This window comes from Chiloscyllium plagiosum, unplaced genomic scaffold (genome assembly GCF_037043375.1).
Source record: "Chiloscyllium plagiosum isolate Xiang-an unplaced genomic scaffold, Cpla_swu_hap1 HiC_scaffold_44, whole genome shotgun sequence".
Lineage (NCBI taxonomy): Eukaryota > Metazoa > Chordata > Chondrichthyes > Orectolobiformes > Hemiscylliidae > Chiloscyllium > Chiloscyllium plagiosum.
The window spans coordinates 35,068,626-35,086,341 of record NW_028270182.1 but is presented as its reverse complement, the minus strand read 5'-3'; positions in this window follow the sequence as shown (position 1 = coordinate 35,086,341).

Here is a 17,716-nt window from a genome sequence, read left to right as displayed (position 1 = left end):
GGTTGTTTGCTCCATTCAACTGGATCCTATAGTTTCTGTTTTTAAACAGTCTGCCACGGAATCTCTCGTCAAATCCAAGGACGTCACATGCAGTTACAGGTTACTGCCTCAGACCGACACAGTTAGATTAATTACACACGATCTTCCCAGGGATTTCTTCAGTGACCGTTTATACACTGTCTCAGAATTCCAGCCGCGAACTATTCAGTCAGTCCCTTGCTCAACATTAAACAAAGCTGCGGCGTTAGCCATTCTCCAGTCTTCCGGCACCATCCCTGCATCGAGTGGGGATTGGATAATGTGGGTAACTGTTAGGCAGGGGATTTTCCCCGGCTCATTTTAACAGTCTGAAACATTGTGTTACCCCTATTTTAAGGATTTGAATCTCCTGTAAAATTCTCCGCTCCAAGGTTGTTGTTCCCAATATTTCACACTGCATCCCTATTTTAGTTCAGACAGACAGAGGCCAAAGCCATCTAATGATTTGGTCAAGTCTCATTTTAGACGGGTTTCATGGAGGGTTTCTCTCCACAAGGTGAAGGGCATTTTCTCATGATACCATCCCCAATCTGTCTCATTAACTACCTTCCCTGCCCACACGGTCTTCTTCTCATCTGACACTAAGTGGATGTTTTTTTTTTCCCTTTGTCATAACAACTGCCCACTGCCTGGATATCCCAGAATGCACCAGCATCCCTGTTACAGGGGCCATCTTTAAAAAGTCATTATACTCTTGGATTGTCAATCCGAAACTGGCCTCGACATGGCAGAGGGGGTAAAACTGGGGTTTCACTATGAGACCAAGCCAGTGAGGTTCTGGTGGATGGCATGGTGCAAGAGAGGGACATTATCTTCCTCCAGGACTGGCAAGGGAGGCCATGACACTACACCGTGCCAGCTTGGTTGGAGGTTGATCCCTGTGTCAGTGAGGTGCCAGCCTTCTTGGTGAATGCCAAGCAGTGTCGGAAGGAGGTCAGTGACCATCTCCACATCACCATTGTAAGTGCCACCATCTGCACTTTGTGACCTCGCCCTCACTATCTCTCTGTTACTGCACCTACGTCCCACAAAGGCTCATGTTCTCCCACTGTCACTGAATACAGCAACTTCTCTCGATCTGTACCAACTGTTACAAGCAATTCCACCTCCCTTAATACCGCTTGGTAATTGTCACATTTCGGAAGGAACCACCCCACACGAGAGCAGAAAGAGCCAAAAGGGATAGGGGTTTCCCAAACATTAAGCTCCTCACCCCATCACAGGGGAAGGATCCTGACCCTAACAACCATGAAAGGCTAACTGACCGTGTCCAAGCTGTCAGACTGGGATCTGAGACTCCCCGACTCACTGTGACTGACAGTGAACACCGTGACTGACTGTGGACAATGATATCAAGCTTCCTGGGTTTGTGTCTATGCTTAACACCAAAACAATGCAGCAGGCGGGTGAGCCTGGTAGCTCTGGCTAAGGGGAAACACTGCTGAAGGCAGGGTAAGGCAATGCAATAATTCTGTGAGTGTTCAAGTCAGTTCAAAGTGAGTGTGTACAAACACCGAATGAGCAGCCCAGAGGGACAGGCCATGAGCTGGGTGTGTGTCCCTGAGCACAGTGTCCTTGCAGCAGCATTGAGTGTGTACAAACACAGAGTGAGCAGGCCCAGAAGGACAATCCATGAGCTGGGTGTGTGTCCCTGAGCACAGTGCCCTTGCAGGAGTATTGCAAGGAGAGTTGTCAGTGCACCCTGAGCTGCAGCATTGAAATACAGATGCGTACTGTCAGTGTGTCGGAAATGTGCTGGGATGGCATGGTGGGGCTGGCATGTGTCAGATGCCAGCATTGGTGGGTGTGGAGTACATGCAGCTTCTGTCTGTGCAGTGTCCACCGAGATGTTGGTGACCAAGATAAAAGGCCGCAGGAGCGAGGGGCGAGATGAAGTCACCAGTTACCAGCTCGGACTTTCACGTCCAATTATCCATATTGATTTTCCCTGCCGTGGGTGGGAGGGTATGAAGTTGCAAGTTGTTCAGAGATCCATTGAATGTGGCTGTTGATCATCAGTCATCATTCAGTCAACATCTTGCCACTCCCGCACTCAAATCTTGTTTTAAAGAACAGCCCAGCACAGGAACAGGCCCTTCATCTCAGCAAGCCCGCACTGACACATGATGCCATTCTAAAGTTAAAATAAAAGTTTTTGCTCCGATACTTTCAATGCCATTCTATTCCCTACTTACTAATATTTGTGCCAACATGCCTCATAAACCTTGCTATCTTGGCTTCTTCCCCTCTGTCAGTGCATTCCTGGCACTTTCACATTCTGTCTGCAACAGCGAAAAAAACTTACCTGTCACATCTCCTGAACTTTCTCCCTTTTACCTAAAACCTAACTGTCCTTCTATCTATGTCTCTGATAATTTTGTAAATATCTATCAGGTAGCTCCATAGCCAATGATGCTCAGCTGCACACAAACCACGTTTGTTCAATATCTCCTTCTGGCTAATACCCTCCAGACCAGACAATATACTGATAAAACTTTTTCCAAACCATCTCCAACACTTCCATATCGTTCTGCTGGTGTGGCAACCAGTACTGTACACAATATTCTAAATGTACCTCGAACTAAGTTTCCATATAACTGCAATATGACCTGCTAATGTTCATATTGCATGCTGCGGTGTATGTCTGCAAGTTTGCCGTCAGTTTTCTTGATCACCCTATCCACCCGTGTTGCCACTTTCAGGGAACTGAGGAGCTGTACACCTAGATCACTTCGGATGTTGATGTGGCCAGTAATTTTTCCATCCACTTTATATTTCTCTCCTGCATTCGACCCTCTAAAACGCAACACGTCGCAACTGCCCAGATAAAGTTACATCTGTGTTTTCTCTGTCCAAGTCTGCAGCTGACCTAAATCCTGCTGTATTCTCTGGCAATCATCCTCATAATTTACAACTCCGCCAATCTATTTACACATCTCCAGTGACAAAAACACTGTTCCATCACTACTCTGTCTTCTGTAGCCAAGCAGTTCTCTATCCATCTTACTAACTGACCGCTGATCCCATTTCACTTCATCTTCTGCATGAGCCTGCCATAAGGAAGCATATCAAAGGCTTTGCTAACGTCCAAACGGCCAACATCGAGTCCCATGCCCTCATCAATCAATTTTGTCATTTCCTCAAAATAATCCATCACGTTTGTGAGATTGGATATTCCCCACACAACTGTGTTGCCTGTTGCTCGTCCGTTCACACTAGAATACTGTTGGAGTTGCACTCATTCAGACAAGTGACTATTCCATCATATTCCTGACTTGAACCTTGGAGTTTAGATTAGATTCCCTACATTGTGGAAACAGGTCCATCAGCACAACCAATCCACACCAATCCTCAGAAGAGCAACCCAACCAAATCCATTCGCCTGCCCTACATTTAAACCTGACTAATGGACCTCACACTGAGGGCAATTTAGTATGGTTATTCGGCTAACCTGCATATCTTTAGACGGTGGGAGAAAACCGGAGGACCTGGAGCAAACGCACGCAGACACGCGGGAAATGTGCAAACTCCACAGACACCCAAGGCCGGAGTTGAACCTAGGACTTTGGTGCTGTGAGACAGCAGTACTGAGCACTGAGCTCTTGATGGTTACTGAAGAGTGGGAGATATGTCGGGCCATGATGGTTACTGTACAGTGGGAGGTATGTTGGGCCGTGACGATTACTTTACAGTGGGTGGTATGTCTGACCGTGACAGATACTGTAAAGTGGGAGGTATGTCATGCCGTTATGGTTACTGTACAGTGGGAGGTAGGTCGGGCCGTGATTGTTACTATGCAGTGGGAGTTATGTCGGGCCGTGATGGTTACTGTACATTGGGAGGTATGTCGGGCCGTGACGGTTACTGGACAGTGGGGGCAATGTCGCGCCGTGATGGTTACTGTACAGTGGGAGTTATGTTGGGCCTTGTTGGTCACTGTACAGTACGGGGGTATGTGGGGCCATGATGGTTATTCTCCCGTGGGAGGTATGTCGCGCCAGGATGCTTACTGTACAGTGGGAGGTATGTTGGGCCATGAGGGTTAAAATACAGTGGGAGGTATGTCAGGCCATAATGCTTACTGTACAGTCGTAGGTATGTCAGGGTGTGATGGATGCTGTATTTTGGGAGGTATGTCGAGCCATGACAGTGACTGCACAGTGGGAGGTATGTTGGGACGTGATGGTTACTGTACAGTGGGATGTATGTTGTTCCGTGATGGTTACTGTACAATGGGAGGTATATCGAGCTGTGACTGTTTCTTTACAGTGGGAGGTAAGTTGGGCCGTGATGGTGACTGTACAGTGGGAGCTATGTCTGGCCGTGATGGTTACTGTACAGTGGGAGGTATGTCTCTCTGTGACGGTTACTGTACAATGGGAGGCATGTCGCGCCGTGATGGTTACTGTGCAGTGGGAGGTATGTCAGGGCGTGATGGTTACTGTACAGTGGGAGGTATGTCATTCTGTGACGGTTACTGTACAATGGGAGGTATGTCGCGCCGTTATGGTTACTGTACTGTGGGAGGTATATCTGGCCGTGATGGTGACTGTACAGTGGGAGGTATGTCGGGCCATGATGGTGACTGTACAGTGAGAGGTATGTCAGGCCATAATGGTTCCTGTATAGTGGTAGGTATGTCAGGGCGTGATGGTTAATGTACAGTGGGAGGCATGTCGGCCCGTGATAGTTACTGAACAGTGAGAGGTACGTTGGGCCATGATGGTTACTGTAGAGAAGGAGGTATGTCGGGCCGTGACAGTTACTGTACAGTGGGAGGTATGTCAGGCCGTGACGGTTACTGTGCAGTGGGAGGTATATCAGGCTGTGATGGTTACTGTACAGTGGGAGGTATGACGGGCCGTGATGGTTACAGTACAGTGGGAGGTATGTCAGACCGTGATGGTTACTGTACAGTCGGAGATATGTCAGGCCGTGATGGTTACTGTACAGTGGGAGGTATGTCTTGCCGTGACAGTTACTGTACAATGGGAGGTATGTGGGGGTGTGATGGTTACTGTACTGTGGGAGGTATGTCGGACCGTGACGGTTACTGTACAGTGGGGGCAATGTCTGGCCGTGATGGTTACTGTACAGTGGGAGGTATGCCGAACCATGACTCTGACTGTTCAGTGGGAGGTATGATGGGCCGTGATGGTTACTGTACAGTGGGAGGTATGATGGGCCGTGATGGTTACTGTACAGTGGGAGGTATGTTGGGCCGTGATGGTTTCTGTACCGTGGGAGGTATGTCGGGCTGTGATGGTCACTGTACAGTGGAAGGTATGTCAGGCCGTGACGGTGACTGTACAGTGTCGAGTATGTTGACCATGATGGTTACTGTACGGTGGGAGGTATGTCAGGCCGTGATGGTGACTGAACAGTGAGAGGTACGTTGGGCCATGATGGTTACTGTAGAGAAGGAGGTATGTCGGGCCGTGACAGTTACTGTACAGTGGGAGGTATGTCAGGCTGTGATGGTTACTGTACAGTGGGAGGTATGACGGGCCGTGATGGTTACAGTACAGTGGGAGGTATGTCAGACCGTGATGGTTACTGTACAGTCGGAGATATGTCAGGCCGTGATGGTTACTGTACAGTGGGAGGTATGTCTTGCCGTGACAGTTACTGTACAATGGGAGGTAAGTCGCGCCGTGATGGTTACTGTACAGTGGGAGGTATGTCGGGCCGTGATGGTTACTGTACAGTGGGAGGTATGTCTGGCCGTGACGGTACTGTACAGTGGGAGGTATGTGGGGGTGTGATGGTTACTGTACTGTGGGAGGTATGTCGGACCGTGACGGTTACTGTACAGTGGGGGCAATGTCGGGCCGTGATGGTTACTGTACAGTGGGAGAGATTTCGGACCGTGATGGTTACTGTACAGTGGGAGGTATGTCGGGCCATGATGGTTACTGTACAGTGGGAGGTATGTCGGGCCGTGTGACAGTGGCTGTACAATAGGAGGTATGTCGAGCTGTGATGGTTACTCTACAGTGGGAGGTATGTCGGGCCGTGACGGTTACTGTACAGTGGGGGCAATGTCGGGCCGTGATGGTTACTGTGCAGTGGGAGAGATGTCGGACCGTGATGGTTACTGTACAGTGGGAGGTATGTGGGGCCATAATGGTTACTGTACAATGTGTGGTATGTCGTGCCGTCACGGTTACTGTACAGTGGGAGGAAAGTCGGGCCGTGATGGTTACTGTACAGTGGGAGGTATATCGAGCTGTGACTGTTACTTTACAGTGAGAGGTATGTTGGGCCGTGATGGTTACTGTACAGTGGGAGGTATGTCGGGCCACGATGGTTGCTCTACAGTGGGAGGTATGTCGGGCCATGATGGTTACTATACAGTGGGAGGTATGTTGGGCCGTGAGGGTTAAAATACAGTGGGAGGTATGTCTTGCCATAATGGTTACTGTATAGTGGGAGGTTTGTCAGGCCATAATGGTTACTGTACAGTGGTAGGTATGTCAGGGCGTGATGATTGCTGTACAGTGGGAGGTATGTCGAGCCATGACAGTTACTGTACAGTGGGAGGAATGTTGGGCCGTGATGGTCACTGTACAGGGGTGGGGTATGTCGGGCCGTGATGGTTACTCTACACTGGGAGGTATGTCGGGCCGTGATGGTTACTGTACAGTGGGAGGTATGTTGGGCTGTGATGTTTACTGTACATTGGGAGGTATGTTGGTTCGTGATGGTTACTGTACAGTGGGAGATATGTCGGGCCATGACAGTGACTGTACAGTGGGAGGTATGTTGTGATGTGATGGCTACTGTACAGTGGTAGGTACGCCGGGCTGTGATGATTACTGTACAGTTGGAGGTATGTCAGGCCGTGATGGTTACTGTACAGTGGGAAGTATGTCGAGCCATGACAGTGACTGTACAGTGGGAGGTATGTGGGGCCGTGTGACAGTGACTGTACAGTAGGAGGTATGTCGAGCTGTAATGGTTAATCTACAGTGGGAGGTATGTCGGTCAGTAATGGTTACTGTACAGTGGGCGGGATGTCTGGCCGTGATGGTTACTGTACAGTGAGAGGTATGTCGGGCCGTGATGGTTTCTGTACCATAGAACATAGAACAATACAGCGCAGTACAGGCCCTTGGGCCCTCGATGTTGCGCCGATCCAAGCCCACCTAAACTACACTAACCCACTATCCTCCATATACCTATCCAATGCCCTCTTAAATGCCCATAAAGAGGGAGAGTCCACCACTGTTACTGGCAGGGCATTCCATGAACTAACGACTCGCTGAGTGAAGAACCTACCCCTAACATCAGTCCTATATCTACCCCCCCTTAATTTAAAGCTATGCCCCCTTGTAATACCCGACTCAATACGCGGGAAAAGGTTCATACTGTCGACCCTATCTAACCCCCTAATCATCTTGTACACCTCAATCAAGTCACCCCTAAACCTTCTTTTCTCTAGTGAAAACAGCCCCAAGTGCCTCAGTCTTTCCTCATACGATTTTCCTTCCATACCAGGCAACATCCTGGTAAACCTCCTCTGCACCCGTTCCAATGCCTCCACATCCTTCCTATAGTATGGCGACCAAAACTGCACACAATATTCCAGATGCGGCCGTACCAGAGTCTTATACAACTGCATCATGACCTCAGGACTCCGGAACTCAATTCCTCTACCAATAAAAGCCAGTACGCCATATGCCTTCCTCACCACACTATTTACCTGGGTGGCAACTTTCAGAGATCTGTGTACATGGACACCAAGATCCCTCTGCTCATCCACACTACCAAGTATCCGACCATTAGCCCAGTACCCCATCTTTTTGTTATTCTTCCCAAAGTGAATCACCTCGCACTTAGCTACATTGAATTCCATCTGCCACCTTTCTGCCCAGCTCTGCAGCTTCTCTATATCCTGCTGTAACCTGCCACATGCTTCCTCACTGTCAACAACTCCTCCGACTTTCGTATCATCCGAAAACTTGCTCACCCAACCTTCTAACCCCTCTTCCAGGTCATTTATAAAAATGACAAACAGCAATGGTCCCAAAACAGATCCTTGCGGAACACCGCTAGTGACGGCACTCCATGAAGAAACTTTGCCATCAACTACTACCCTCTGTCTTCTTCCATCCAGCCAATTCCTAATCCAAACCTCCAACTCACCCTCAATGCCATATCTCCGTATTTTCTGCAGTAGCCTACCATGGGGAACCTTATCAAACGCCTTACTAAAATCCATATATACCACATCTACCGCTTTCCCCTCATCAACCTCCTTCGTCACCTTTTCAAAGAATTCAATAAGGTTTGTGAGGCACGACTTGCCCTTCACAAAACCATGCTGACTATCCTTGATCACATTATTCCTATCCAGATGTGCATAAATCCTATCCCTTACAATTCTCTCTAAGACTTTGCCCACAACAGAAGTGAGACTCACCGGCCTATAGTTACTAGGGCTATCCCTACTCCCCTTTTTGAACAAGGGAACCACATTTGCTATCCTCCAGTCTTCTGGGACTACTCCTGTAGACAAAGAGGACATAAAAATCAAGGCCAATGGCTCTGCAATCTCCTCCCTTGCTTCCCAGAGAATCCTAGGATAAATGCCATCAGGCCCAGGGGACTTATCTATTTTCACCTTTTCCAGGATTTCCAACACCTCTTCTCTACATACCTCAAAGCCATCCATTCTACTTATTTGTGCCTCAGTATTCTCATCGACAACAATGCCCTGTTCCTGAATGAATACTGAAGAAAAGTATTCATTCAGTGTCTCCCCAATCTCTTCCGCCTCCACACGCAACTTCCCCCTACTATCCTTGACTGGACCTATTCCTACCCTAGTCATTCTTTTATTCCTAACATACCTATAGAAAGCCTTAGGGTTTTCCCTAATCCTATCTACTAAGGACCTTTCATGTCCCCTCCTTGCTGCTTTTAGCTCTCTTCAGGTCCTTCCTGGCTACCCTATAACTCTCAATCGCCCCAATTGAACCTTCACGTCTCATCTTGAGATAGGCCGCCCTCTTCCATTTAACAAGGGATTCCAATTCCTTATTAAACCACGGCTCCCTCGCACGACCCTTTCCTTCCTGCCTGACAGGTACATAATTATCAAGGACACTCAATAGTTGCCCCTTGAACAAGTTCCACATATCATTTACACTCTTGCCTTGGAGTCTACTTTTCCAAGCCACACATCCTAAGTCATGCCTCACCGCATCATAATTTCCCTTACCCCAGCTATAATTCTTGCCCTGTAGTACACACTTATCCCTCTCCATCACGAGTGTAAAAATCACCGAATTATGGTCACTATCCCCAAAGTGCTCACCTACCTCTAATTCTAACACCTGGCCTGGTTCGTTACCCAGAACCAAATCCAGTATGGCCTCACCTCTTGTTGGCCTGTCTACATATTGTGTCAGGAAACTCTCCTGCACACATTGAACAAACACTGACCCATCTAACGAACTTGAGCTATAGCTTTCCCAATCAATATCAGGAAAGTTAAAGTCCCCCATAACAACCACCCTATTACTGTCACTCATCTCCTGAATCACCTTCCCAATCCTTTCTTCAATGATTCTAGGACTATTAGGAGGCCTGTAAAAGACTCCTAACAGGGTGACCTCACCTTTCCTATTCCTAACCTCAGCCCAAACTACCTCAGATGGCAAGTCCTCATCCATCGTCCTTTCCACCGCTGTAATACTATCTTTGACAAGCAATGCCACACCTCCCCCTCTTTTACCCCCACCTCTGACCCGACTAAAACATTTAAATCCCGGAACCTGCAACAGCCAATCCTGTCCCTGTTCTAGCCATGTCTCCGTAATAGCCACAACATCGAAGTCCCAGGTACCAACCAACGCTGCAAGTTCACCTACATTATTTCGTATACTTCTTGCATTGAAGTATACACACTTCAAGCCACTTCCCTGTTTACAGGCACCCTCCTTGGAAATTGATGCCATGTTCCTCACCTCCCTACACTCCAGGCCCTGCACCCTGAAGCTACAATCTGGGTTCCCATGCCCCTGCCGAGTTAGTTTAAACCCCCCCCAAGAGCACTAGCAAACCTCCCCCCAAGGATACTGGTTCCCCTCAGGTTCAGGTGTAGACCATCCTGTTTATAGAGGTCCCACCGTCCCCAGAAAGAACCCCAGTTATCCAAAAACTGGAACCCCTCCCTCCTGCACCATCCCTGAAGCCACGCATTTAATTGTTCTCTCTCCCTATTCCTCGAATCTCTATCACGTGGCACGGGTAACAAACCAGAGACAACAACTCTGTTTGTTCTAACTCCAAGCTTCCAACCTAGCTCCCTGAAAGCCTGTCTAACATCCTCAGCACTCCTACCTATGTCGTTGGTGCCAATGTGGACCACGACTTCGGGTTGCTCCCCCTCCCCCTCCAGGACCCGGAAAACACGATCAGAGACATCACGTACCCTTGCACCTGGGAGGCAACATACCAAACGTGAGTCTCTCTCGTTCCCACAAAACCGCCTATCTGTGCCACGAACTATCGAGTCCCCAATTACTACTGCTCTGCTCTTCTTCACCCTTCCCTTCTGAGTAACGGGGACAGGCTCCGTGCCAGAGACCTGAGCCCCGTTACTTACCCCTGGTAAGTCATCCCCCCCACAAGTATCCAAAACGGTATACTTGTTCTTGAGGGGAATGGCCGCAGGAGGTCCCTGCACTGGCTGCTTCCTCCCAGTCCCCCTCACTGTAACCCATCTATCTGCCATCTTTGGAGTTACTACTTCCCTATAACTCTGATCTATGACCCCCTCTGCCTCCCGAATGATCCGAAGTTCATCCAACTCCAGCTCCAGTTCCCTAACACGGTCTTGGAGGAGCTGGAGATGGGTGCACTTCCTGCAAGTGTAATCGGCAGGGACGTCGATGGCATCCCTCACCTCATACATGTTGCAGGAGGAACATTGCACTGCCTTCACTGCCATCCCTCTAAAGCTAACTGTTTAAAAAAAAAACTGTGTCTAAATAATACAAGCAAAATTCAGCACTTACCTGCTTGCCACAACAGATGTTATTATTAGGTTAGAGGAGGAGGGCGGGTGGGAGGCACTACCCGTGTAGTGCCTCGGGTTCCTCTCCTTCACGCTTTTAAAGGGGGAAAAAACTAACCCAGCTAAGCTTACACTAACTGCTTCCGGGTCTAGGCTGCCCCTCTGCTTGCTGTCACTTCTTCTGCTGCTCCCGCTCTTTCTGTGAAGGAGAGAGAAAACAAAACACCGATGCCCGCTACAGGTAAGTAATTTTGAAAAAAACTCTTACCTTAGCTGTAGTCTCCCGGGTTCACCTCAACTCGGCCGCTGCTCCCACTCAAATGACCGTTGGTGGTGAAACAGTGAGTATTTATACTCACAGTTCTCCTTCCCGGCTGCCCCTCTGCTTGCCGTCACTTCCTCTGCTGCTCCCGCTCTTTCTGTGAAGGAGAGAGAAAACAAAACACCGATGCCCGCTACAGGTAAGTAATTTTGAAAAAAACTCTTACCTTAGCTGTAGTCTCCCGGGTTCACCTCAACTCGGCCGCTGCTCCCACTCAAATGACCGTTGGTGGTGAAACAGTGAGTATTTATACTCACAGTTCTCCTTCCCGGCTGCCCCTCTGCTTGCCGTCACTTCCTCTGCTGCTCCCGCTCTTTCTGTGAAGGAGAGAGAAAACAAAACACCGATGCCCGCTACAGGTAAGTAATTTTGAAAAAAACTCTTACCTTAGCTGTAGTCTCCCGGGTTCACCTCAACTCGGCCGCTGCTCCCACTCAAATGACCGTTGGTGGTGAAACAGTGAGTATTTATACTCACAGTTCTCCTTCCCGGCTGCCCCTCTGCTTGCCGTCACTTCCTCTGCTGCTCCCGCTCTTGTACCGTGGGAGGTATGTCGGGCTGTGATGGTCACTGTACAGTGGAAGGTATGTCAGGCCGTGACGGTGACTGTACAGTGTAGAGTATGTTGACCATGATGGTTACTGTACAGTGGGAGGTATGTCAGGCCGTGATGGTAACTGTACAGTGGGAGATATGTCAGGCCGTGACGGTGACTGTACAATGGGGAGTATGTTGGGCCATGGTGGTTACTGTACAGTGGGGGGTATTTCGGGCCGTGATTGTTCTGTGCAGCGGGGGGGTATGTTGGGCCGTGATGGTTACTGTCCAGTGGGAGGTATGTCAGGCCGTGATGGTAACTGTACAGTGGGAGGTATGTCAGACCGTGATGGTTACTGCACAGTGGGAGGTATGTCGGGCCGTGATGGTTACTGTACAGTGGGATGTGCGTGTGGGTCCGTGAAGGTTACTGTACAGTGGGGGGGAAGTCGGGCCGTGATGGTTACCGTACAGTGGGAGGTATGTCAGACCGTGATGGTTACTGTAGAGTGGGAGGTATGTGATGGTTACTGTTCGGAGTGGGTATGTCGGGCCGCGATGGTTACAGTGCAGTGGGAGGTATGTCGAGCCATGACATTGAGTGGACAGTGGGAGGTATGTTTGGCCGTGTTGGTTACTGAACGGGGGGGGGGGGGGGGCGTGGTATGTCGGGCCGTGATGCTTTCTCTACAGGGGGAGGTATGTCGGGCCGTTGTGGTTACTGTACAGTGGGGGCTATGTCGGACAGTGATGATTACTGTACAGTGGGACGTATGTCTCTCCGTGATGGTTAGTGTACAGTTTGAGGTATGTCGGGCAGTGATGGTTACTGTACAGTGGGAGGTATATCGGGCTGTGACAGTTACTGTCCAGTGGGAGGTAAGTCGGGCAGTGATGGTTACTGTACAGTGGGGGGGTATGTCGGGCCGTGATGGTTACTGTACAATGGGAGGTATGTTTGGCCGTGACGGTACTGCACAGTGGGAGGTATGTGGGGGTGTGATGGTTACCGTACTGTGGGAGGTCTGTCGGGTCGTGACGGTTACTGTACAGTGGGAGGTATGTCGGGCCGTCATGGTTACTGTACAATGGGAGGTATGTCAGGCCGTGATGGTTACTGTACAGTGGGAGGTATGTCAGACCGTGATGGTTACTGTAGAGTGGGATGTGTGTGGGGTCCGTGAAGGTTACTGTACAGTGGGAGGTATGTGGGTCCGCGATGGTTACTGCACAATGGGAGATATGTCAGGCCGTGATGGTTACTGTACAGTGGGAGGTATGTCAGACCGTGATGGTTACTGTACAGTGGGAGGTATGTCGGGCCGTGATGGTTACTGTACAGTGGGAGGTATGTCTGGCTGTGATGGTTACTGTACAGTGGGAGGTATGTCTCTCCGTGACGGTTACTGTACAGTGGGAGTTATGTCAGCCCGTGATGGTGCCTGTACAGTGGGAGGTATGTCGGGCCGTGATGGTTACTGTACAGTGGGAGGTATGTGGGCCGTGATGGTTACAGTACAGTGGGAGGTATGTCAGGCCGTGATGGTTACTGTACAGTGGGAGGTATGTCTGGCCGTGATGGTTACTCTTCAGTGGGAGGTATGTCGGGCCGTGATACTTACTGAACACTGAGAGGTACGTTGGCCCATGATGGTTACTGTACAGTAGGAGGTATGTCGGGCCATGATGGTTACAGTACAGTAGGAGGTATGTCAGACCGTGATGGTTACTGTACAGTGGGAGGTATGTCTGGCCCTGATGGTTAATATACAGTGGGAGGTATGTCGGCCCGTGATAGTTACTGAACAGTGAGAGGTATTTTGGGCCATGATGGTTACTGTACAGTGGGAGGTATGTCTGGCTGCGATGGTTACTGTACATTGGGAGGTATGTCGGGCCGTGATGGTTACAGTACAGTGGAAGGTATTTCAGACCGTGACGGTTACTGTGCAATGGGAGGTATGTCAGGCCGTGATGGTTACTGTACAGTGGGAGGTATGTCTGGCCGTGATGGTTGCAGTACAGTGGGAGGTATGTCGGGCCGTGATGGTTACTGTACAGTGGGAGGTATGTCGGGCCGTGAGGGTTACTGTACAGTGGGGGTAATGTCGGGCCGTGATGGTTACTGTAGAGTGGGAGAGATGTCGGACCGTGATGGTTACGGTACAGTGGGAGGTATGTCAGACCGTGATGGTTACTGTACAGTGGGAGGTATGTCTGGCCGTGACGGTCACTGTACAGTGGGAGGTATGTCGGGCCGTGACAGTTACTGTAAATTGGGAGGTATGTCGGGCCGTGATGGTTACTGTACAGTGGGGGTAATGTCGGGCCCTGATGGTTACTGTACAATGGGAGAGATGTCGGACCGTGATGGTTACTATACATTGGGAGTTATGTCGGGCCGTGATACTTACTGTACAGTGGGGGTAATGTCGGGCCCTGATGGTTACTGTACAATGGGAGAGTTGTCGGACCATGATGGTACTATTACAGTGGGAGGTATGTGGGGGTGCGATGGTTATTGTAAATTGGGAGGTATGTCGGGCCGTGATGGTTACTGTACAATGGGAGTTATGTCGGGCCGTGATGGTTACTATACATTGGGAGTTATGTCGGGCCGTGATGCTTACTGTACAGTGGGGGTAATGTCGGGCCCTGATGGTTACTGCACAATGGGAGAGATGTCGGACCGTGATGGTTACTGTGCAGTGGGAGAGATGTGGTGGTGCGATGGTTACTGTAAAGTGGGAAGTATGTCGGGCCATGATAGTTACTGTAAATTGGGAGGTATTTCGGGCCGTGATGGTTACTGTACAGTGGGAGTTATGTCGGGCCGCGATGGTTGCTGTACAGTGGGGGTAATGTCGGGCCGTGATGGTTACTGTGCAGTGGGAGAGATGTCGGACCGTGATGGTTACTATACAGTGGGAGTTATGTCGGGCCGTGATGGTTACTGTGCAGTGGGAGGTATGTCGGGCCGCGATGGTTACTGTACAGTGGGGGTAATGTCGGGCCGTGATGGTTACTGTGCAGTGGGAGAGATGTCGGACCGTGATGGTTACTGTACAGTGGGAGGTATGTCGGTCCATGACAGTTACTGTACAGTGGGAGGTATGTCGAACTGTGACGGTTACTGTACAGTGGGACGTATTTCGGGCCGTGTTGGTAACTGTACAGTGGGATTTCTGTCGGTCCAGGAAGTTGCAGACTGTATGAGTTGTACAGAATATGATTGTGCTGCTGCCGTTCGGCCATTGTACCTCATGGATGCATCGTCATTGGTTGCTTTATCTGTTTAAAGTCTGTACCATTCAGCAGATAGCATGGTGTGGAGGGTCTGCAAAATGTGAAGTTAGCCCTTGTTCCCCGTCAGGACTGTGCAGTGACCATTCTTACCGATATATGAATTGGAGGAGTGTGTCTGCAGCAGGCAGATCGGTGATGATGTCGTCAATTTTTGGTTTCCCTTTTATTGGTTCTCCATAACCTGCCGCAGAGCAGTCTAGCCGCCACAGGATCCAACATCAATGCTGAGCACTAGGATTATTTTAGATTTTGTGGGAACAGACCCTTCGGCCCAACCATCCCACGCCAACCCCCTCCAAAGAGCAACCCACCACCATGGCCAATTCACCTGATCTGCATTTCTTTGGACTGTGGGAGGAAAGCCATGCAGACACGGGAAGAATGTGCAAACTTCAAACAGGCGGTGGCCCAAGGCTGGAATCAAACCTGAGTCTCTGGTGCAATGAGGCAGCAATGCTAACCATTGAGCAACCTTGCCTCCCCATATTGACTATATGTCAATGAGCTGTCCGCCTGTGCCTGGCTGTGTCCTGTCAGTGAGACAGAACCTACCACAGAGGATGGTGATGTTGTCTGGGACATAGTCCTGTTCACATAATCTTGTTTTCCAGACAATATCTGATTGTTGCTTGATTAGTCTGTGGGAAATATACAGCAGGTCACTTTTACATTCTGTATAATGATGAGTTAATATCACTTTATTTCTTACATATTTTAAAATATACCAAACATCATTGTTTTTCAGTTGAATGCAATTGAAGTGAACAATAATTGACTTACCAGAGCGCACACCTAAGTATTACAGTTCAGTGACTATAGTAAACAGCCAATTCATGTCCAGTTCAGTGAACACACCATCTTGCAGGCAGAAAAGCTGTTGGAAATGACATTGAGAAAAAACCTACATTCAGGCACAGTTTTACTGGCCCTCACCACGACCTCCAAAACACTGGCCATCTCCAAAATCTGTTCAGTGAGCTTCCTAACTTGAGCTGGACAGTTAGTCACACAATGCCTCTGTGGTGTAAAATTATGTCCCAATACATGTGTGAATCATAATGTAACACATGTATTGGGCCAAGCAGTGGAATGTGGTGAAACGGTTAAAAATTATGTCCCAATACATGTGTGAATCTAACCGGAATGGAGGTGTTGCTTAGTCCCGTGTGAATCTTATTACACACCTCCCCGTGTGAATCTTCTTATCTGTATGTAACCAGAATGGAATGTGTTTTTTAGCCTTGCTCTGCTGTTCACATGAATGTTTATATCTGGAAAAGAGTATATCAGCTGGAAAAGTCTCCAGTTCGGTGAGTCTGCTCCGGGGTTGCGTTTAACCGCCGAGCGTGGGTTGTTGGCAACCGCTCTACGAGAACTGACGGCTCCCAGTTCCGGTAACATGTCGAGTGAGTATAAGCCAGACCCGGGAGTCTGCTCCGGGGTTACGTTTAACCGCCGAGCGTGGGTTGTTGGCAACCGCTCTACGAGAACTGACGGCTCCCAGTTCCGGTAACATGTAGAGTGAGTATAAGCCAGACCCGTTGTAAGTATGAGACCTGGTTGTGGCGACGCTGCGGGGAATAAAATGCTCATATTCTAGCAGACTCGCCTCTTGGTCGTTTGTTCTGTGTCAGACTACTCTCCTACGAACCTGACCTTGAATTTTTTAAAACATTTGGCGCTGCGAGCAGGGTCAATCGCAATTGAGGAGAGATTTTGATACAGAACAATGTTTTGGAAAAAGACTAAGAAACCAGAAGAACAAACTGTGGAGGTCCCGACCGTCCCGGGATGGCATGGATGTGGGCATGTACGTGGCAGTTTGTTTGAGAAATGGTGGGGGGCGACCGGAGGAACCCCAGGGTCGCTGCTGTCCACCCTTGAGAGGATCCCAGTCCTGCCGAAGAACCCCTTGCCTGGGGTACAGCGGAGGATGTGGGCATGTCCAAAAAGCTGAAGCGGAGTTAACAGAATTGAATGGGATTGAACTGAACTGAACTGAGTGGAACTGAACTGAATCAAATTGAACAGAACAAAATGGAACTGAGCTAAATTGAATTGAAATGGACGGAACTGAATTGAACACAATTGAATTGAACTGAACAGACCTGAACTGAGCTGAATTGAACTACACTGAATTGACTGAACTGAAATTAACTGAAACGAATTGAACCGAATTAAGCATAATGTAACACATGTATTGGGCCAAGCAGTGGAATGTGGTGTAAAATTATGTCCCAATACATGTGTGAATCATAATGTAACACATGTATTGGGCCAAGCAGTGGAATGTGGTGAAACGGTTAAAAATTATGTCCCAATACATGTGTGAATCTAACCGGAATGGAGGTGTTGCTTAGTCCCGTGTGAATCTTATTACACACCTCCCCGTGTGAATCATCTTATCTGTATGTAACCAGAATGGAATGTGTTTTTTAGCCTTGCTCTGCTGTTCACATGAATGTTTATATCTGGAAAAGAGTATA